We start from the raw sequence: 22,468 nt of genomic DNA, 5'->3' as shown, positions 1-22,468 counted from the left end.
AATGTTTCCCACTCGGCAAACGCACACGTGTCTTTCAAAGCCGTTTCAAGTACAAGCAGACATTCCCGTCTCCTGCCTGCCAGCTCTGGGTCCAGCAGCCCACTGTGGACAGCGCTTGGCCTCTGTATGTAAGGGACAGCATGACATTCATTTACTTCCAGGTCAAAGGTGAAACACATTTGTCATTAAAGTCCTCAGCTCACCCGTAGAAGAGTCCTTTTTTTTTTTTTCCAATGGGACATCAAATATTTTAATGTGGTCGGAGACATGAACAAGAGAACAGATGTTGATGTCTGGTGATGTCATCACCAAAATAATTTTTTCCCCCTAAACTTTGTTCTTCCTTCTTTTGCATAATCAGTTTCTGAACATATTCAAAAGCCGTGGAGGACAACGTAGAAACTAATAATTCACTGTGGGCCAGTGTCAAAGAGCAGGTCCAACGGCAAGACACAACTACGTTGTAAATAAGTTTTCCCTTCTTTTTTCTCTTCATTTTTTTTTTTTTTTGGAGGCTCATTCAAATTTTTTTTAAGGGCCCCAAATATTACCTGTACTTCTTTTTTAGAAAGTAGTACTTTTTTCTCCTCCAAAAACAAAACAAAACCAAAGCACCTCTGGGGATGCGTCGTTGAAGTTTTGAGCTCTTCCCCTGTCCCTAGAATCTACCACGGTGACTGTGCAGGCTTCCGTCTGACCCTGACCAAAGAAGGTCAACTTCCTGGTCTAGAAAGTTCCTCAGCTTTCATAGGGCTTTGTAAAAAAAGGCTGCAGTCCGCCAACAAGTCTACATAGCTACTTCATGACCGCTGGGTTTTTGCATTATAGTAACTGTACTGGGTAGGGGAAATGTCACGTGCTCTAAGGGACCAATGTGGCCACAGCCATTTTAAAAATTGGCCAAAACGACTTGCTTTTGTTTCAAAATCTAAACGCCACATAGGACAATTTCTAACACAATCTCTGTCATCAGTTTAGGGCACACGTTTCATACAGAAAACAAAACAGACATCAGACCATGAACTGACCTTCATACTTTCCCAGGTTTCTGGTCGGTTTCCATTGTCATCCTATGGGATGACACTTAGTCGTGAGTCTTTTAATAGATTATCAGACAGCATGAGCGATTGGAAAAACTGGAATATTTATTAGCGCTTTTTTACCTTTAAAGTAGACACCATTTTATTGAGATGTAACTCACATACTATAAGATTCACCATTTGAAAGTGCATACTCAGTGGTCTTTAACATATTCTCAAGGTTGTAAAACCAGAACACTTTCATCAGCCCCAAAAGAAACCCTGTACTCACTAGCAGTCATTCCCCTTCCCGCGTCGTCAGTCCTGGCAACCGTGATCCATTTTCTATATCTACAGAAGTTGCCTGTTCTGGATCTCTCCTCCAAGTAGAATCATACAATACATAGTCTTTGTGTCGGCTTTTCTTCACTTATCACACGGTCTTCAAGGTTCGTCCATGTTGCAGCACGTGTCAGAATTCCATCCCTTTTTCTAGCTGAATAATATCCCACTGTATGGAGAGACCACATTTTGTTATCCGTGCGTCAGTGGATGGGCACTTGAATTGTTTCCACATTGGGCTGTTACGAATGACAATGCTGCTATGAACATCCATGTACATGTTTTTATGCAAACACGTGTTTTAAATCCTCTTGGGAATAGACACTTTTAACCCATCAACTGTCCCGGTTCCTCAATTTATACTTACAGACAGGTATTAGGGCGATCTCAGCCTGGTCTGCAAGGCACGCATGAGCTACTGGCCCCTACACACAGCTCTGACCATACCTTTTACCATAATTCCCTTTCTCTTTATTTCCAGCTGTTCTCATATCCCGCTACAAATCTCTTCGTCTGCACCTGACCACCACCACCATAATGTTCCCCTCCCACAGAATTTTTTAAGTGAGTAATTGAAGAGGTCTTTTCTCAATGCAACTAGCTAGTCTCACTCATTCTCTCTCCCAAGTTCTCCACCACCTTACCTGCAGGGGCTAAATAATCTTATAGCTCTAAATATCTACATGTTATGCTTGATCTTCACTCAAAGTAAGCTGTAATTCTTGACACTGTGCCACTCATCGTCCATGGGGAGAACTTTTTTCACTGAGTTCATCACCCACTTCTCCCTTATCCACAGAGTCCAGTCTGACCCATGGATAACCCACTACCACGCCTCTGCACCCTCCACCTGGAAATCCCTGCAGAATCTATTTACCAGGTAGTCCGGATTTCCCAGCCCTATTCTGACCAACTGTAGGGAGAACGGATTGGCACGCAGGAGAACACATCCATCCAACCACAGACGATCTCACTCCAAAGACATAATGAGATCTCGCCCCTCACCGTGCAACCCTGTTCATCTACTGGAATGTAGGGACGGAGAGGTCTTTTTGTCTTGATCACTACTGGGTGTCCAGGACCTAGAAGGGTGCCTACACACAGTAGTCTCTCAGTACATATTCTGGTGAATAATTTAATGGGTACGGGAGAAAGGAGAAGTCTTCTCTTTCCAGAAGCATTGATGCATTTTGCTTCTGCTCCTTTCTGTGCAATGTGTGAGCCTCTATGCTAACTTCACTATAAATTTTGGGCTCATAAACCCTTCAACAAAAACAGTTCCTCTCCCTTTTCTTTCCTTTTTGGATATGTCGTGTGTTTTATGGCACTAACAAGTAGCTGAGAGCCTAAAACCATAATTAGAAGCCTACTATTGGTTTTCTACTGAAAACAGCAACTCGATGCTCAAAACACCTTTGTCCAATTTTTAATGAGTTCTGGACTCGCTGATTCCAAACAGCCGGTGGTTAGCTCTCCATAAGTGTCCTCAAACCCCATAATTTAGACTAGTCCCCAATGTACAGCTAAGTTGCGGCCTTTGGCAAAACCATTGGACTCACGGTGTTCCCCCATTCCCTCCTGCCCCAGCGTGAGCACTGGCTGCCACTCTTGCTCCAGAGAAGCTTGTCTTTATCTCTTCCAAAGACAAGCTATCTGACTCTAAGCTTTTCATTTCCCCTCTCCGGAACTCGGTTCCTCTGTGTAAGAACAGGGCTTTAGTCTAGATCGGCGGTCTGAAGACAACCACCCAGGGCAAAATCCAGCCCATCGCCTGTTTTTGTAATTAAAGTTTTACTGGGAAACTGCCTTGCCCACTCATTTACATATTGTCGCTGGCTGTCTTAATACTCCCGTGACAGACCTGCGTAATTGCAAAGCCTAAGATATTTACTACCTGGTCTTTTATAGAAAACTTTGACCCCAGTCTAGATCATCCAGCCCGACATTCTGTAATCTGAGCGCTCAGACAGATTTTTATTTTCTATTTCCTAGTTAATGTCAGAACTTACCTGATGGGCTCTCAGGAAAGCAACTGGAAAATCTTCCAGTCTCCAAACCAAAGTAATATTTTTCTTATTTAGACCGAGTCCCTGTACCCCTCTCCACTAGACCATTAATTGTAACAATGTTTACAGAAAAACCAATATTTGCAAGGGTTGTTATGAAAATCCAGGGTCGTAGGCAGTAATGAAATTGGTGATGGGATGTCCCGCTACAGAAGGATGCAAAGCAAGTGGAAAATGAGGTGTTCCCCAAAAGAAGGAAAATGGAGCCTAGCTCAGTTTCTGGGGAGGGCACAGACTCCCGGGCACCCCACGTACTAGGAGACTAAAAGGGAAACCTGACTGAAATAAACGGGCTTTTTAGGGGCGCCTGGGTGGCTCAGTCGTCTAAGCTTCCGACTTCGGTTCAGGTCATGATCTCGCAGTTCGTGAGTTCGAGCCCCGTGTCGGGCTCTGGGCCGACAGCTCGGAGCCTGGAGCCCGCTTCGGATTGTGTGTCTCCGCCTCTCTCTGCCCCTCCCAGGCTCATGCTCTGGTCTCTCTGTCTCAAAAATAAATAAACATTAAAAATGTTTTCGAATAAATTAGATAAAATAAAATAAAAGGGCTTTTTAAATAGAAAAGTAAGACACTGAGAAAGAGGAATGGGCACATCTGAGAGGTGGACTTAACATGTAGGGCTTGGAGACAAAGGTGGGAGGAGAAGTGTCACTTTGTCACTGTCAAGGGAGGGGGCAAGGGCTGGGGGAGCAGGGTCCCATGTACCGGGCCAGCCCGGTGCCACCCAACGGGCTCCGGGCCCCAGAGCCGGCAGCTGCCAAAGCAGATATTGGCGCTGCACACTTCAAACAAGGTTTGTGTGCCTGTTGAAACTTGAGAAAATTTATTTAAGCCACAGGGTACTCGTTTTTAAACCACAGACTGTTCTTTGCAATGTGGAACGGTCGTTCAACACTTTTGAACACCTACTATGTGCCAGTGAGGGGATCAAGAGGTTTGGGGTTTTGTTCTGTTTTGATTTATTTTGTTTCAGTTGGAATACAGTTGACACCCAACGTGGCATTCGTTTCAGGGGTACGGCACAGTGATTCGACAGCTCTCTATTACCATCTGTCACCCTACAAGGCTATTACAGCGCTTGGCTATATTCCTGATGCTAAACAAGGTATTGAAAGGACCCTGATCACTCACAGCAATCTGAAACGGAGACGCTGGGTTGGATCACTAGTTTTCTAGCCCGTAAGTAAAGGTCTCTTGCTGGGCTCTCCTCCCTGATGAGGCCAAGGTGTATGGTAGGGCAATGAGAAGGGCGTCCACCCTCATGGGGGTTTGGCCCCCAGACTTCTCCATAAGGACGCATCCTGCGCACGCACGCACGGTGGTCCTGTGCCTGGATGTTTACACACCCCTGCACAGGAGCTACTCCTGGTGGAGGGTCAGAGGATGGGACAAAGAAGAAATAAAAAGAGAGGGCGGGAAGGAGAATGTGGGATCATGGGTGCAGCCTCTGAATATCGGGACCTCCTCTTTACGTTGGCTAGGAGAGGGTGCATTTCAGGAAGCAAGAGGCACCCCAGAGACGACAGGTCACCTGTCTCCCTGCTCTCCCGCCCTCACCTCTACCCGAGACTCACAGCTGTGGGACAAGGCAATGAAACAGGGGATTTGGGACATTCAAGGCAGGTTGATAGCTACCAAATTCGTTTCAGCGACGATTAAACCCAGTGTCATCAAGAGAAAAAAAAAGAAGGGATACGTACATTCACTACATCCGTTCAAGTTTCCAGGGGCTTTTAATATGTTAGGTGTAAGTAAATGTAATACTTGGCCTGAGTATTTTTATCATAAAGAAGGTAAGAAATTTCTATCGTGTAAATTATAAACATGTTGATAAGAATTGCGAAATATTTGATAATATGCCATATCTGTTAAGTATATGTATTTCTTGGCTTAATTGGGACAATTATATTTTGAATAAATTGCTGTATGCATTGAAAATAAATCATTCTTTTGGATGAAAAGCAAGTGGTCAATTGGCATAAAGCATGTTAAGCGAGGTAAGTGAAGGTGCAGAAAAGTCCCTAAAACTTGCATCCAGGACCAAACTGTGACTTGTTCCTAGAACACCTCCAGTAGCCTCTCTGCTCTCCAGGAGGGAACCAGGAAACGACCATCTGTGTCAGAGAGGAACTTACTGCACGGTGGGGAGCGGTGGGTGGAGCCTGGGACTCGGGGCCCCTCCAGCTGAGATTCAAACCCCAGTTTTCTAATTTACTAGCCAGGTGCCTTTGGTCAAGTTGCTTAATCTCACTGAGCCTCAGTTGTTTCAACAGTAAGATGGTGTGATAATGCTATTATACTTGCTTCTTTTATCAAAAAGAAAGTTTGCTTATTTATTTTGAGAGAGAGAGAGCATGAGTGGGAGAGAGGGAGAGAGAGGAGAGAGAGAGAATCCCAGACAGGCTCCACTCTCAGTGCGGAGCCCGACGTGGGACTCAATCCCATGACCGCAAGATCGTGACCTGAGCCAGGGTCAAGCATCAGACGCTTAACCAGCTGAGCCACCCAGATGCCCCTATACTTGCTTCTTACGGTTACTCCGAGCATAGAGTGAAATAATCCAAAGTGTTGGCCAGGACTGGTATCCCTCAGCGTTGGCCCCTATCCTACGTCTGTACTGTAGCAGGAATAAAATGGGAAGTGATGAGCCCCTGGCACAGGGTAAGCGTCCAAGAACAGTGGCTCCTGCAAGGAATGGGTGGTTCTACATACAGAGGCACGGCGGGAGAAGGATCTGAAGACGCCCTGCAGCCCCTGGCAGGATGCCCCCTCCCGGTCCACACAAGGAGGTATTCGGGAAGAACGTCCTGGGACGGTGCCCGCAACTAACAACTAGAGTGTGGACCAAGAGGGACTGCACCCCAGCATCCCAGTCGGTCGGTGTGCAGGAGAGAGAAGACCGTGCGGTTCGACCACCCCGCCCTCTGCACGCGCCCTGAAGAGCACACAGCTCCGTGGAAACTACCGCGGACACAGAACTCTAACTGCCCGCAGGAGCGGCCCTGTGGAGTGCCTATCTGCACAGCTTGCGTTCTACGACTCCCTCCAAGCGAGGTCCAAACAACAACAGATGGGTCTTGTAGCCCCGATTCCCCTCCCCCACCCAACAGGAACTCTCACTACCACCCTAATTAGAAAAGTGTTTCTTCAATGTGGTCAGTGGGTATCTCACATTTTGTTGTCCCGCAGCAAGATCATCGAACAAACGGGGCGGGAGGGGGGCAGGCGTTCATGAGACAGCAGAGCCCTAAGCTTTCAAATCCTGTCGGGCTCACACGGCCAGAAGTGGGCACAGCTGTAAGAGGGGCTCCCACACCCCGTTTGTCGTGGCCGACGCCAATGTCATTTCTCAAAGCCCTATCAACAGACACGCCGTATCTCCAGCTTCCTGGGCTTCCCAGGCGAGTTATCTGTCAAAGGCCTAAGCCCTGTCATTTATCTGAGAACATGACAGCGGGAGAGGGGCCAGGTTGGCAGGATCTGTGTCTGGTATTTGACGTAGGGGCTGAGCACCTGCTCCTGGAGGATGCACTTTAAGTGCACACGTCCCTCCTTCCACACTCTCTAACTGACGTTGGAATGTGCGGAAAGACAGTCAATAACCACAAAAAAGCGTTGGGTTTCCATGAAACAGGCTCTTCCAGCCTCTCGAGCTATTTCTATAGAAATATAATGTGCCACGGAGTATAAATAGAATTCACGGCTGCCAAGAATTTTGTTTTCTCCTCTTTGTCCTTCTATAGGAGCTAAAGATATTCACAGCAGCAGAAGAAAAATGAGTGAAGAATAATTTAAGACACCTTTGAAAGGCCCGCTAGGGCTATTTTTACTTTTTCTCATTCCATTGAAACAAAAGGTTCTAAAAATGGAGTCGGCAGAGCTAAGTTCTGCTGCAACCATTTGGTAAGCTCCTTGAGAGCAGGACCCGTGCCTTAGAGCTCGTGGGGTCCACCACAGACAGAGTGACAGGGACAGAAAACAGTGTCAGGAAACAGGACTGAGCGGGAGAAGCAGTAACAGCCAGCGGCCAGCTGAGGAGCCAAAGGCCGACGTGGGCAGAGGGGGGACGGGTCGCTCACACGCGGCCTGTTCCCGTGCAAGTTCCGGCTGCACGACTCACGTTCATCACGCGGGATGGGATCGAGAGCTGCCTTTGAGGTTAGCAAACAGAAGGGAAGGCGGAGGTCTGTCCTACGAAGCGAAGTTTTTAGCAGAGTCTCGGAAGTACTCTTGGGGCCAGGGTTTCCCTTCTGCGCGGAATCAAGGCCAAAGTCTTGTGCAGTCTGTGGCTTGCACCCTTGCCCGTACGATATTGAGACCTGCGCACTGTGTCAGGGGCTTTCTGAGTGCCGGAGCGCATCACCCCCACTTCATCTGGAGAACAACCTTGGGGGGAGTATAATGCTCACCGCCCACTTTACAGAGAGGCAGACAAGCCCAAGGAGGTGAACCCACGTGCCCATCGTCACAGAGCAAGTAAGCGGGAGAACCAGAGCGAGAGAGCGAACCCATGCATTCTGAGTCCAAAGCTCGTCCAAGCTCGTCTAGAGAGGCTGACCTCACTCTCTCTCCCTGTCTCCCTCCCCAGCTCTTTCCCCCCCTCTCCTCTGCTTCTCCAGCTTTCTCTCTCTCCCTTTGTCGTCCCCTCTCCTCCCAGGGATGACCACCAAGCTGGCTGCCGCATACACGTGCCCACCTGGGTCGCCCCTCTCTCTCCCCCTTCTCCTGACCACTCTTCCCCAGAAACCAACTTAGAAGTTCTCATGGAAGGCCTCATCTCGTTACTAAATTCCTTCAAGAAGCTCGCTTTTGCAGAAAGCGCTCAATTCCTTGAGAACGTAGGCTACGTTTTATTCTCCCCCGAATGCCTAGAAAATACTAATCCTAAAGTATTGGCTCAGCAAATATCCACTGAACTGAAAAATAAAAGTGGCCGCTTGGGCCCAGCTCAGCAGGTGTGGCTGGAATCACCAGTGCTCACCAGCATTCAGCTCTGCCCCGCTTCGGGGCCCACAGAAGACTCCGCTCCCAGCCCCGCAGAGGTAGGCAGGGCCACGGGGCCAGTCCTCGCCAAACACGCGTTGCTTTCGGGCCAGGCTTCTGCCTCGGCTTCCCCTGCTGCAGGGACGGCCACTTCTGCCGAAAGGACAAGATCAGATCAGCCTGCGCCAGCGTCCCGCACAGGGGACAGCTGCCCTAAAAAGCAGCCTCAACACCGGCTAGAAATAAACCCTGTGGCAGGCAGCTGAGATGGGGGTTTGTTTATTCCTGCAGAGGAAGCTGGCCTCCCCTGACATGTTTATTCTCCCTCTGGTGAGAGTCAAGCTCCTGTTGGCTTTTCCCCTGCAGAACCATCCTCGCTGATAAGTAGAAAATGGAACCGGCTGGATCCTCACGAACCCGGGCCACGCTGGCTGCTCCACGGTAGGCCACGTGAGCCCGAGCCGGGGGACTGCTCTTCAGGACCAGGGCCCTCCCGGCCGCTCCCCAAGGCGGCCGCACTTTGCTATTCCCACCACGCGGCCATCACCCCCACCCGCACCCCGCTCCCCCCGGGCCCCGCCTGCAGAACCCGCAGCACATAATTTTGCCCCTTCGACGGCCGCAAAAATCATTCAGACTATGCAACTGTAACGAGAGTGCCGTCGAGAGGGACACCACTGTTTTCATTGTTAAAAATGAGATGTAGTTATAAAGCAAGTAAACCCTCTTGCGTGATTCATAACCTGGCACTGGAGGCGTTTATAAAAACGTTTTGAATAAGAACAGTCTTCTCATCCCAAATGCCCAGTGTCTCCTAAGTGTAGCTAATAATAAGTGAAAAAGTAATCATTTTTCTCCGTGTTTTCCTTATAAATGAAATTGTTTAAATGACAGAACGTAAATATCAAAGGGTGCAAGTATCCTTGTTGTGTTTAAACAGAATATATCTATATGGTAATGTTCACAAAAATTATTTTTTGGAGGTACACGCTGGAACTTAACTTCATTAATTCGTTCGCTCTGGCCTTCAAGCCTTGAAAGACGTGATTGCTATGAATAAAAACTTGGAAAACCAATCAATCAATCAATCAATCAAATGAAACTATGACTGCCTTCACGTGGGCGATGAGGTGTGGTTGAAATCACATTGACTAAAGTACTCTGTGCGGCCTCAGGAAATTACAATCTAGGGGGGCAAACCAGACACGATCCCACAGAACACACATGATGAAGTCGGTCAGAGGAGGATGAAGTGTTATAGAAAACAGAAGGCGTGAGGTCATTTTCAGAGTTTCAGGATGGCAAATGCAACTTCTATGGAGGAGTGTTCCTTTATCTGAGCCCTAGAGGATGAGTAGTATCTCAACAGAAGAATCGAGTCGAGGAGAAAGGGCCCTCTGGGGAAGGGTACGGTGTGGACAGAGCTCTGGAGGCCTGAAGGGCCTAGAACAGAGCAGTTGGCTAGAGATCCAGGCTGGAAGAGTGACCGGGGCCCCTCACAAAACTCTAAGAGGGTGCATGTTAGGATGATTGGACTTTACTCACTGGGCAGTTGGGAGATTTCTGGATCAGAGGAATTCCAAGGTCAAAGGTAAGTGAAGGGCGATTGGGCAGGCAGTAGTACACGGGCTGGAGAGAGGGGAGGCCAGGAATCACAGAGACTGGTCAGGAAAACACTGCTGTGATCCAGGTGACAGTCACTAATGGGGGGGAGGTGCTCCAGGGACACCATCAATGAGAGATGTAAGTGACAGGTGAGCCTGGAGTTGCCAAGTGACATTGCGAGATGAGAAGGAGTGGCCTTCAAGGGCAATGAAGGGACATCAAGACTTCTGCTTCGTCTGCTCTGTCTCTGAGATCACTGAAGGCGCTGCATCGGGCAGCCTGGCACAGCACAGGGGGAGTGGAGGTGAGGCAGGAGAGTTTTCGGAGAGGATGTGAAGTCACGGAGGAAGAGGACGGGCAGGGTGGAGAGGAGAAGGGAATCACGTGGACCGCTGGGAGCCAGGCCCATTCTACTGGCTCTGCCCGGACCTTGGACGGAACCAGCCCACGTGAACCAGCCTCTCTTCCAGTCCAAGCGCCCACGCCAGACCTTGGCCAGCTGTGAGGACACCTGCGGGTGTTTGCTCTTTCTCTCTAGTCCTCGTCCTCTCTCTGGCAAGAAGCCGGCTAGCTGCCTTACAACCTGACGGAGGAAAGGGCTCAGTTTGCCCCTCTGAGTTCCCGCATCCCAGCCAGCCCATTTGTACTAACAGCTTGAATATACCAGAGGAAAGCCATAAAATTACATGAAACCAATGATCAGCATGAAACCCCATGGTCATTTCCCCCACTCAGTTTAACTTTTCATAAACCTTAGAAATTGCCCTTTAAAGCCAGAGCTCCTGGTATTTCTAACCAATGTCAAATATTCTTATTAGCAATGATCATGTTTGTGGGAAAATATTCTCTATAGAGACGGCTTTCTGAAATGTGCTTGGAATTATAATAATGTAGCCATACTTGAGTATGATTTTTTAGTTTCTTTTTGAGAGAGAGAGAGAGAGAGAGAGAGAACAGAGCATGAGCAGGGGAGGAGCAGAGAGAGAGGGAGACACAGAATCCGAAGCAGGCTCCAGGCTCCGAGCTGTCAGCACAGAGCCCAACGTGGGGCTCGAGCCCGCAAACTGCGAGATCATGACCTGAGCCAAAGTCAGATGCTTAACTGACTGAGCCCCCCAGGCGCCCTGAGTATGATTTTTTAATGTGTCTCTTCTTTAAAAACGCAAAGCAACATGTTTTATTTAACAATGTACATACCTGCCCTCCCTACCATGACTGGATGGCCAGGGATGGGGTCTGGAAAGGAGACAAAAAAAAAAAGAGAAACTGTAAAAACATGCTCTTAGCCATGTGTAGGTAGAGTTGGCCATTGCTAAGAAACCATGACTCAGGACTCCCAAAGAGGGTGACATCGCAAAAGGCCTCTGTGCGTCACAGCAGGTGCAGCCAGGAACTCGGGGTCCCGGGTCCCTACTCTGCCCCATTCTGGCCTGGGAGACTGAGCAGAGGGCTTCCTCTGCTTCCGTTTTCTAACCGCTACCCTGACTTGACCTCAGAATAAAATCTCCATCTCTCGATCTCCTAAGTAGGGATCTCGATTCAGCATCCTGGCAGCACCTTCAATTTCCCACTTTGTTTGGGCATTTCTGACCGTGGTTTGTCCCTGACTCCAACTACCCCAGTACCGGCTGTTGGGAAAGAAACAGCCCAAGGTGCCCCACTCCTAACACCTACAGCACATTCCCTCAGTTCTCCATGCAGAGTCTTCCTTCCATGGTTAAAGTCCAAAGGAAAGAGAATCTAGAAGTGGGGAAGAAAACAAGCAACTTTTCCTCTTTCCTGGGGAAAAAAAAAATTACTTTTCTCACATAACAGTGGAGAAGGAAACCTCCCACCCTGTCTGGGGAACTGCATCAGGCATCAGGGAATGGCTATTTCTGGACAACCAGGCATGACTCTGCACAGACAAGGCAGAACTAAGCAAGGTGGTCATAAAGCATTTAGATGAAGAAGACATGACTGAAAGAATGAGCTGAGGCTCTGTCATCCACTCCCCTCGAATACCTTGTGAAGGGACAATAGAACTTATTAGCGGAAGGACCCCCAAGGGACAACGCTAAGTCCCAGCATAGAGGGACAGAAGATTGGGCACCGTTTCACAAACCTGAGTCCTGGCGGAAAGTTCTGACAGAGCTGCCTAAACAAGGGAGTTGAGGCTCAAGGTGACAGCCAGCTTCCATTCCAGTTCACAGACCAGAGCAGCCCTGATGAGATGAAATAAAACCAAATTCACTTTCCTAAAATGAAGCTGATGCCACAGCCTCGAGATAAGAGGGATCTTCTCACTGAAAAGTTTGAGTGTGTGTCTCCAGTTACTTGCTGGGGCAACAAGAAGAAAAGTAGCAAGTGGTTTTGTTGATCATTGCGATCCATTCATCCCGTCTAGAAAATATAAAAGGAGCCAGATTTCCAGCCGAGCAAACAGAGATAGAGTCTGCCCCTGACCACGCCACCCCCCAACTTCAAATGTAAAGTCATCCTTGATACTAAAACAAGAAATTAAGAAATCCTGTTGGACTACTAAAACGAGATCCTACAAGCCAAATGTACGAAACAAATTGTATCCAGGAAGCATTTTTGAAAACGGTTAACTGTTATTCCAGGGGCAGCCAACTCTGTTCACATAATCCTAATTATCGATGTTCTTAAAGCAGCAAGAGTCCAGTCTGCTTCTAAGATACTCTGACATTTAGACTTCTCCCTAATATCCATTTTATTATTTTTTTCTTACAAATAATAAAGGTTTTTATTTTTTTTTTGACCATTTTTTTTTTATTTTTTTAATATGAAATTTATTGTCAAATTGGTTTCCATACAACACCCAGTGCTCATCCCAACAGGTGCCCTCCTCAATGCCCATCACCCACCCTCCCCGCCCTCCCACCCCACATCCGAAAAAACAAATAATCCAGTGAAGAAATGGGCAGAAGACATGAATAGACACGTTTCCAAAGAAGACATCCAGATGGCCAACTGACACATGAAACGAGTGCTCAACGTCACTCCTCATCAGGGAAATACAAATCGAAACCACACTGAGATACCACCTCACGCCGATCAGAGTGGCTAAAATGAACAACACAGGAGACTACAGATGCTGGCGAGGATGTGAAGAAACGGGAACCCTCTTGCACTGTTGGTGGGAATGCGAACTGATGCAGCCACTCTGGAAGACAGTGTGGAGGTTCCTCAAAAAATTAAAAATAGATCTACCCTATGACCCAGCAATAGCACTGCTAGGAATTGACCCAGGGGATACAGGAGTGCTGATGCACAGGGGCACACGTACCCCAATGTTTATAGCAGCACTTTCACCAACAGCCAAATTATGGAAAGAGCCTAAATGTCCATCAACTGACGAATGGATAAAGAAATTGTGGTTTATATACACAATGGAATAGACTTTTCCTTAATTTCAATGGAACTTTCTCTCCAATTAATTTTGTTTAACTTTAATAAGATTATATATCTAAAAGATGTTTTATTATTCTGGCATCAAAATATACCCCTTTAAAGCTAAGGATCCTAAGGTCCAGGAAAATTAAATGACCTGCCCAAGGTCAAATAGCAAGTTGGTAGCAAAACCGGAACAAAAACTCAGGTCTCCCGATGAGCCAAAAGGCTTCTCTCCACATACTCTGCTTTCTTTGTCCTCTGTTAGAAAACCACACTCACATGGGGCACCTGGGTGGCTCAGTCGGTTAAGCAACTGACTTCGGCTCAGGTCATGATCTCAGGTTTGTGGGTTCGAGCCCCACATTGGGCTCTGTGCTGACAGCTCAGAGCCTGGAGCCTGCTTCAGATTCTGTGTCTCCCTCTCTCTCTGCCTCTCCCCTGATCACGCTCTCTCTCAAAAATAAACATTAAAAAAAAACAAAAGAAAGAAAATCACACTTGGTATCTACAATATATAAATATCCCCCATGAGCCAATAAGGAAAAGTCAAAAGAGAAAATACAACTAGGCAAAAGATGTCAACAGGCGATGCACAGAAGAGGAAATGTAAACTGTCGAAAAGCGTATGAAAAGGGGCTCCACCTCAGTAGTAATCAGAAAAATGAAAAATGAAGCAAAACACAATTTCGCACTCAGAAGATAAGCAAATATCTAAAGTCTGGAAATACCAAATGAGGGCTAGAATGTGGAGAAGTGAAAACTTTGCACCCCATTTATAGGATGACGGGAGCACCAGTTGGTATAACCACATTTGACAACAATTTGGCAAAACCTACTAGAGCTAAAGGCGATGTTACCTAAGACCTCACGATTCCACTTCTAGGTGTGACCCCAAGGAAGTTCCAGACAGGTGCACAAGGAGACATGGGTAAGAGTGTTCTTTGCACTATTTTACTAAGGAAAATATTAGAAACAACTTAAGCATCGCTTGACACATTTGAAAATCAATTGGGAGCGGATAAATTCTGGCATGTTCTTACAATGGCATAATGAAGAACACTTAAAATGAATTAACTAGATCTACATGTATCTACATGGCTAGGTCCCAAAAACATAATGAGACACAAAAATAGAACAAAAATGTAAAAACTGTACAGTAGGATGCTATTTGTGTAAGTTTTTAAATACTCAAAATAATACCATATATATTATTTTAATTGTATGCATACTTACATAGTGGAGATGCAAAGAAGAATGTGGTATTTGCTTTCTAGTGAAGGTATTGAAACACAGATGTAAATAATAGAGACCTACTTCTGGATAGTAATTACCTCTGTAGGAACAGGTGAGAAATTAGACTGCCAGAGGGATGGGCCAGGACTGGTGAGCATTCAACTGTATCTCTATTTTTATTTCCTTTGAAAAAGATATGGCCAAATGTTGTGCTTCTGCATGTGCCTGCACTTCTTTGTATGTTTCAAATATTTTATAATCAAATTTAATTGAATACAGAAATTTTCATTGTTTTGACTAATAGAATATATATAAACCCAATATGCCATGCAGAATGTGAATCTAAACAAAATGTGGATGGTTGTGGGGAAATCTGTCCTTACATGGTTCTCTGCCCATTTCCTGTTGGGATCAGCAAATCTGGATTAAATTTAAAGGGAAATCTTTAAGCAGATTTGCAGATTAACTTGATTAACTTTGTCTCTTAATCATTTTCTTTTCAGAAGACAATTTTCCTAGACTTTTAGTAGCTGTACTTAAAATCCCCTAGACTTTTATTAGTTGTTCAATTCTGGTCTTTTAATCCTATTTCATAAATGATGATAGATTAGAAGATAGATACCTAGATACATAGTAGATTGATTGATATATAGATGATTCAATGACAGATAACAGATAGATTAGATAGATAGATAGATAGATAGATGATAGAATGAATCACCTATTCCATAAGGTTCTCTCTGATGCGTGGCTTTCTCTTCTAACCATTTATAAGATACTGGACTTGGGGGTTGGCTTGGCACATGCAAAACATTGGAGAATAAAGGTGAGGGGCTCAAGAACATTTCCATGACTTTCTATTGATCAACAGTTTTCCCTAAATTTGCCCTCATTGACGATTTCCTGTGAAAGCCACTCCCCCCCCAAGAATGCTGATTGCCACGCTACAATCAAGTGGACAGAGTGCCAACTCCTGAGGTTCTCTTTTCAACCCTTGAGACTTTGAGCCTCTACACTCAACTGTCTTCAACCAGGAACTGTCTGATTGGGATTACAATGGTTCACAAAATTCAGGTCGAATTTTCTGGTGCCTGGATTGGAAACGTCTTTGGAAGCTAACCATTCCATGAGCTATTGGGGAAACTTCCTGAATAAAGCTCACTTGTTTACAAGCAGGTACTGGACGCTGCTCCTCACAAGAGCCGACTGTCTAGTGCACAACCCCAGCACGCGCCTGGGGCCCACCCAGCTCTTCAGATGCATTTGGGGCTCCCTCCCGTCTCCTCTCTCTGCTTCAGCTGTCTTTGTTTTCTCCCAGTTACACAGCGACATCTTGCTCTCTCCATCCCAGAGTCTCCAAACCACTACTGCGTTTCAGCCTTCTCCCACCCAGAGGGTTTCTTAGGTCTCAGAGGATAGTCTCTTCCTGGGCAATCTCCCCCAGTGAGGCCTGTGCAGGTCCCTCCAGCACCCTGTCCTCCCATCCCGACAGCTGCCGCAGTTGGAACTGTATGTTCCGTGTCTGCCTTTCCCACCGACGAGAACTCTGCTTTGTTCAGCCCACTAACCCCAGAGCCAATGTACCGCCCTACCGTGCCCGGCATTTAGCACACGCCCAATTAATATTTGCTGAATGAAATCATTTACACTATCACAAGGCAGGGTGCCTGAGGTGCAAATGAGCAATCTGAACAGATAGTGGAAATGGGAGAGAGATCATTTGTGCTGGGAAGCACTGGAAAGGTCTCAATGAACTCTGTCACCTGAGAGTTAAGCCCACTTTGAAGGTAACTTGCTTTAGGAGGGGAAGGTAGGGGGGACAGACTAAGAAGCTTCATCTCTGGGAGAGTAAATTAAATGTACAAGAGCTACAATATTCAGGGCAGGATTGGCAAAGTAAGATGGAAGTCCCTTCCACAATTTCACTCAACTTCAGGGCACCAAAATACTCTAGAATATTAGGTTAAAAAAAAAACAGGTCACAGTCCAACAGACGGTGAGACCAATGCCACCAAATAAACCAAAGATGTCATCGCTGTCCAGAAACCACTATTTTTTGGTTTCCTCCAGCCATTGATTATTCAAAACCAGTACAGAAGGCCCAGGTTTGAATGTAGGCTGTGACAAATAATCTTAGTACTAAAAAACAAATCAAAACAAAACAAAAAACCCAAAAATGTGACAATTACCCTTAAGAACCCAATGTATGCATTCAGAGGCACCTGGGTGGCTCAGTTGGTTAAGCGTCCAACTCTGGCTCAGGTCATGATCTCACAGTTCATGAGTTCGAGCCCCGCAACAGGCTCTGTGCTGACCGCTCAGAGTCTGTAACCTGCTTCGGACTCTCTGTCTCCCTCTCTCTCTGCTCCTCCTCCACCCACACTCTGTCAAAAATGAATTTTCTCTCAAAAATAAATAAACATGAAAAAATTTCTTAAAAAGAGCCTAACATTCATCTAAAAAATATTAAAACTCAAATATTTCAATGTTAAAAAAAAGAAAAAGATGATCACCCAGGAGTATCATTTTTGGCATATGATGCGACATGTACCATAATAAAGCATCAGAGCAGCTGTCAAGGGCCACGGGACTTCCATCCTGTCTTCTCTCTTTTGCCACGATCTTTAGAGGACTGGTTCTCAGTGCGCGTGAACGTGGATGAAGACCGCGGTTTTGACTAGAAACTTTTCACAAGTTTCTAAACCCCACCTATCCAATCCCATTCTGGTTAGAGACACAAATGCTCTACCTTTCATCATGCAAGGAAAGACATCACTTATTGCCCAACAACCACAGACCAAATGGATGAATACACCGTGACTCTCAGAAGAGCACTTGGGAGAAATTTCCATCACTGAGCACAGATTGCAGCATCTTTCCTGCCAGATTCTAGCAACACACTCACCAGGCTCACCATCGGGCACCAGAAGGACAACTGGACCAGCTTCCTCTGAGGGTTAGGACATTTAAAAAGTTGTGTGAACTCAGGATACCATCTGTGCGCTAACAGTAATTGACCACATGATAATAGATTATTCTCGGAACTACGTATCCCTAAGTGGCGAAATGTACAGAGACTTCTGTCCTTGGTTGAATTTTTGTTTATGTTTCTTATTTTACTTATTTTGCTGCTACTTATTTGGTTATTATTTGTTCTGATGTTGCTTATTTTATTGTTACCGCAAGACCGTATTTGGACTCCTTCTTTCACAAACCAGCAAACTGATTACTTGCCTGTTGGGTTAGAAGCCAGCCTTCCTGACGCCCTTCATGCTTTGTACCAACACTGGGGTTCACAGGATGGAAAAAAAAAAAATTTTTAAGTCCCTGCGTTTCTCTGAATTTTTTTAAAATTAAAAAAGAAGATTGGCCTTTGGGCTTTTAATTTATGCATCTTCAGTTTCCATCCCAGCTGTCAGCCTTGGAGAAGAGAGCAAGAGAATCTTGCAAATCTGATAAACTGTAAATTGATCCAGCCAAAGTTTTTTGTTTTTTGTTTTTTGTTTTTTTTTTTCCAATGCTGGACAGTGCTGCTCAGTTCCTAATGGGGAAATGATAGTCGCTCTTGATCTTGGTTAAAATGACCTTACTCTCTCCAGCCTTGGTTTCCTCACTTGTAAAAGCAAGATAATGAGCTTTCCTAAAAGACTTCTGCAAGTATTTTAAAGAGGACACATTTAAAAGCACAATGCATGACACACAGAAAACGCTCAGTACTTGCCCCTTCATTCCCTTACCTCCAGATTCTCAAAAAGAGCCTTTACCTAGGAGTCAAGAAATTCTCAACAAATTTCACAACCTGAATACAAGTCAAGTGACTGTTTCATACATAGAATAGAGCCAAATTCATTTGGACCCCATGAATTCACGTGCTGTGATCATTTCATCAAGGACTTTCCTAAGGAAAAAAAAAAAACTTGTTTCACAAATAATACCAACTACAATGCCAAGAATATCAAATATAGGATATTTTTAAATCCTGGCAATTTCTTCCAATATCTTTATGCAGTTCAGGAGCTCTGTTCATATATACTAATTGTAAATCTCTTATCAATCCATTAATGCAGGTAGTGATGAGTGAACAATGGGTTATTTGAAGAGCGCTAAAAATTCATTCCCGTAACAAATCCTAAAATTGGAATTTTTAATAACTTGGTCTTATTTCTCTACAATTATTCCAAATAAAAGTTCACATTAGACAGCTCAGGCATCTATTGAAGGACAAAGAAACCAAGGGCGACTCTCACCTTAACACAATATTGCTGGCGTCCTGTCTTCAACAGCTGTGAGCTGATGCCTACGTGCCCCCACGTGCTGCACCTGAATGCAAAGTGGCCTGTCACCTTCCCCAATCCTTGACCTCCTTGTACAACCAGATTACTGTCTTAAACTGTTTATCCATGATGTGTTTCGCCATGCATTTTTCTCTTAGGCAAAACCCTCTGAGACTTATGGGCAACTGAAATCATGTGTTTCTGGTTAGTTTATGCTTTAAAGTACCATAATGTTATTTTGTAGAGCTATTTCAATGTCCAAAGAGTTCTTCAAAGATGTTTTCCTTAGAAATAGAGGTCAACATTTTGCCCAGGAAAAACAATCCTCGACCCCAAGGACCAGGTCTGGCTTAAGATTTCAAGTCCCTAAATTTGCAGAAGACATTCAATTCAGCCAACTAGATGTCACATCCACCAGAAGAATCCCAAAAATCTGATCAATGCACCACGTGGGGAAGCCTGCCATTACCTTTGGGGTATGCCACAAAGAGTTCACATTCATTCCTTTGAGGAATACTGGGTTTGAAACAAAAGTCATTTCACTCTCAAGACCAATAATACAGAGCTTATTTTTCTGTTCAAACACAACATCTTTTGAGCATTGCTAGACAATGTATGAAAAGATGTACTTGAAGAGATGCCCATTCTGTTTTGAAATTTTAAACCTAACTACAAAATGTTTTTACTTAAGAGCATTCTGAGGCTCCCATCTAACTCAAAATTTGGGTATATTTTGAAACCAGGGAAAATCTGGAAACAAGCTATGTCCCTCAGAGCTCTCCAAAAGCATTCACTGTCCCTCCATGCCCCTTGCTCCCCATGTCCTCCCTGTTTCCTTCAACTCTGGCTGTCACTTATTCTCCCATCCTGGCCCACTTCCACCAACACAACTGACTCTCCCTGAGAGTTAGTCCAAAGGAAGGCATCACTGTCTTCATGAGACCATCCTGTACCAGGGAATCTAATAGTTGATGAACTTGGGTGCTTTCACTTTAATATACACATCGTGGATATTGTGTATACCACTTAGATAACTTAATGACGTACCACACATTTAGAAATCACTTATTTCTAAATATAGATTCATTGTAAATACATAACTTGTGGTAAGTTATGAGATGCATCTTAGCATGTTATACAAGAATGGTCATCTCTTCTCACAAAAAATTGTTACTCAAAAATTACTACTCAAAATAAAATTAGTACTATTACATTTATTACCTACATATGTGAGCTATTATAAAATCATGTGACTTTTTTTTTTTTCACTAAAGCATCAGAATTCGTAGAGTATCCATCACAGAAGCAACAGGTAGCAGCAAAAGCAGCCACAAAAATCAAAGTAAAGTAAAAAAAAGTAAAGTTGCCTTGAATGAGTCAGGGTATGAAAGAGGAAACAAGGAATAGCCCCATCTAAGAATGTTCTACCAGTTCAGATGTAAAAGGGCAGAGCCAAAAGTTGGTCATGCGAGAATCGTAAGGGTGTCCACTTACGATTTAATAACACTTTTAGAACTACACCAAGATACCAAATGCAGCAGGCATTGTCATCAAGATAGTTCAACTTATTTATACTGTGTCTTTTCATAGCAACAGTCATGTCTAATTTTATATGGTAATAATTTCAGATAGGGAGAGTTGATAAAGGTCGCCATGGTGACCACACATTTTTTGTCTCCATGGTGACACTCACAAATGGTAAAGACCTTTAAATTTAATTTTATGTAAAGTTCCAAATAATTTTTTCTCCTCAGACTAGATAATATAGCAAGACTAAAACAACTTTAGTTGTCTATCATCTTGTATTCTTAGGAAATCAAAGGGAGAAGAAAAGTTAAAAAAAAGAAAAAAGGACTAGGTAAAAACTCTTTCAAACAGATAGGACATGGGTTTGTTTTTCTTTCCTGGAAAACAAACAAATGGCCTTTGATAAATAATCATAATAGTGTCTGATAATTAAACATCCACTCTTTTGTATCTGTTCTCCTATTCAATCTTCATGATAGACACTTGTCCTGTTTTTTCAGATAAGAAAACCGAGAAGCTGAGTCGTTGGTTTTTCTTAAGGTCACAAAGCTGGTAAAGGGTGGGGCTGAGATTTAAAAGGCTGTCTGACTCCAAAACTCCTACCAGGCCCATGAAGATATTCCATTTAGTAAACGGTGTCAGCACAGTCAACACTTAGTCAACTTCATAAAAATTGGTCGAGCTTCAGGAAGAAGTCAAGTAAGACATGAATTTCACTCCTTTTGTCTGGACAGGAATTTGAGAAGACTCGGTCAGCCACACAATTGCTAGGGAAATGTAAGCAAATGAAAGAAAGTTTAGAGGGGGAAAAAAATGGGGAAGAAAGTTTAAAGCTCAGAAGTTTGGATAGCAGGCCAAGAAGATAACTAAAAGGTAACGTGACAGTAAAATATAAACAGTACAAGCTTAGAATTCTTGGATAGGGCTAAAAGTATCTGTGTCTTTATAGACTAGGTGTAGAGCAGAGAAGCTGGAAAGACAGTTTCTTGAACTAAAATCCTATTTTTCATTAATTTCGTTTTAAAAGTACAGCTATTTTAGGGGCACCAGAGTGGCTCAGTGGGTTAAGCATCCAACTCTTGATTTTGGCTCAGGTCATGATCTTACGGTTCGAGAGATAGAGCCCCATGTCAGGCTCTGCACTGACAGTATGGAGCCTGCTTGTGACTCTCTCTCCCTCTCTGCCTTCTCCCCCTTTGCACAAGTTCACTCTCTCTCTCTCTCAAAAATAAAAATACATAAACATTTAAAATAAATAAGAGTACAACCATTTTACCCCAAATGTCCTTTGATGTTCAATGGAAACACTGACAAACCTCAGGGTTCCCAGAGGAGAGCCTCAGAGTATTTCAGCTCTGCCTTCACCTGTTCATGGGAGAGTGGCCAGATCCTAACAGCTAGACTTCTTCCAGGAAGAAGACTCCCCTTTTTATCTGGGAGTCTCCACTTGACCCATTTCTTACATCACCTCTGAACACCAATGTCACACCTCCCAGTTCCAGTCATTCTGTTCCCTTCTGGTCCTTTCTGTGTGCAGAAGGTCCCTCATTGAGTTAAGTGCTTCATAGCCTTAATAAGGAGGAAAAGCTACTTCTCGTGAACTATTCCAGTCCATACTTCCAATCTGGTGAACTGTACTGCATATTCTACCCGATAAATCCTGCAAGGTTCGTATTTTATTAAAACATACTCATTTAAAAGGAAGGACACCTAGACAACACGTCCTTGTGTTTTTCAAACTTCCACTCTTGAAAAACATTTAGTTCAATAAACAACCTTCAGGCAAAAAGTAGAAGCAACAAGAAAATAGAAATGGTTCTCACAACTGCCCTTCCTCATCTCCTAACTGTAAGATCGTCCATTTTCTGGTCTCCATGACAGAGCCAAGAAAAAGTCAACAATAAATAGCAAGAGAGTAGTATACATGTGGTAGACATTCAGAACCACCACCAAAGAATAAGTGAGCGGGGCAAGTTTACAGGAAAGCACCAGTGGGAGGAGTTATGTGAGCAATGTGGGCAGTGAA

The 22,468-nt window shown here is 44.7% G+C and overlaps 1 long non-coding RNA gene across 1 annotated transcript in view; it reads right to left on the bottom strand.

Moving 5' to 3' along the window:
• Window positions 1–1,127: 1,127 nt before the first annotated feature.
• The window catches only part of LOC121012733 (uncharacterized), a 41,086-nt gene continuing 19,745 nt past the window's right edge, over window positions 1,128–22,468 (bottom strand). The window contains exons 2-4 of the long non-coding RNA XR_005782261.1: window positions 12,117–12,216; window positions 11,210–11,248; window positions 1,128–1,530 (exon numbers count right to left, since the gene is read on the bottom strand). This is a non-coding gene — a long non-coding RNA (uncharacterized LOC121012733). The remainder of the gene's footprint in view (window positions 1,531–11,209; window positions 11,249–12,116; window positions 12,217–22,468) is intronic.

This window comes from Herpailurus yagouaroundi, unplaced genomic scaffold (assembly GCF_014898765.1).
Source record: "Herpailurus yagouaroundi ecotype Mexico unplaced genomic scaffold, PumYag 197, whole genome shotgun sequence".
Taxonomy (NCBI): domain Eukaryota; kingdom Metazoa; phylum Chordata; class Mammalia; order Carnivora; family Felidae; genus Herpailurus; species Herpailurus yagouaroundi.
This window is presented reverse-complemented; position numbering and strand designations above follow the sequence as displayed.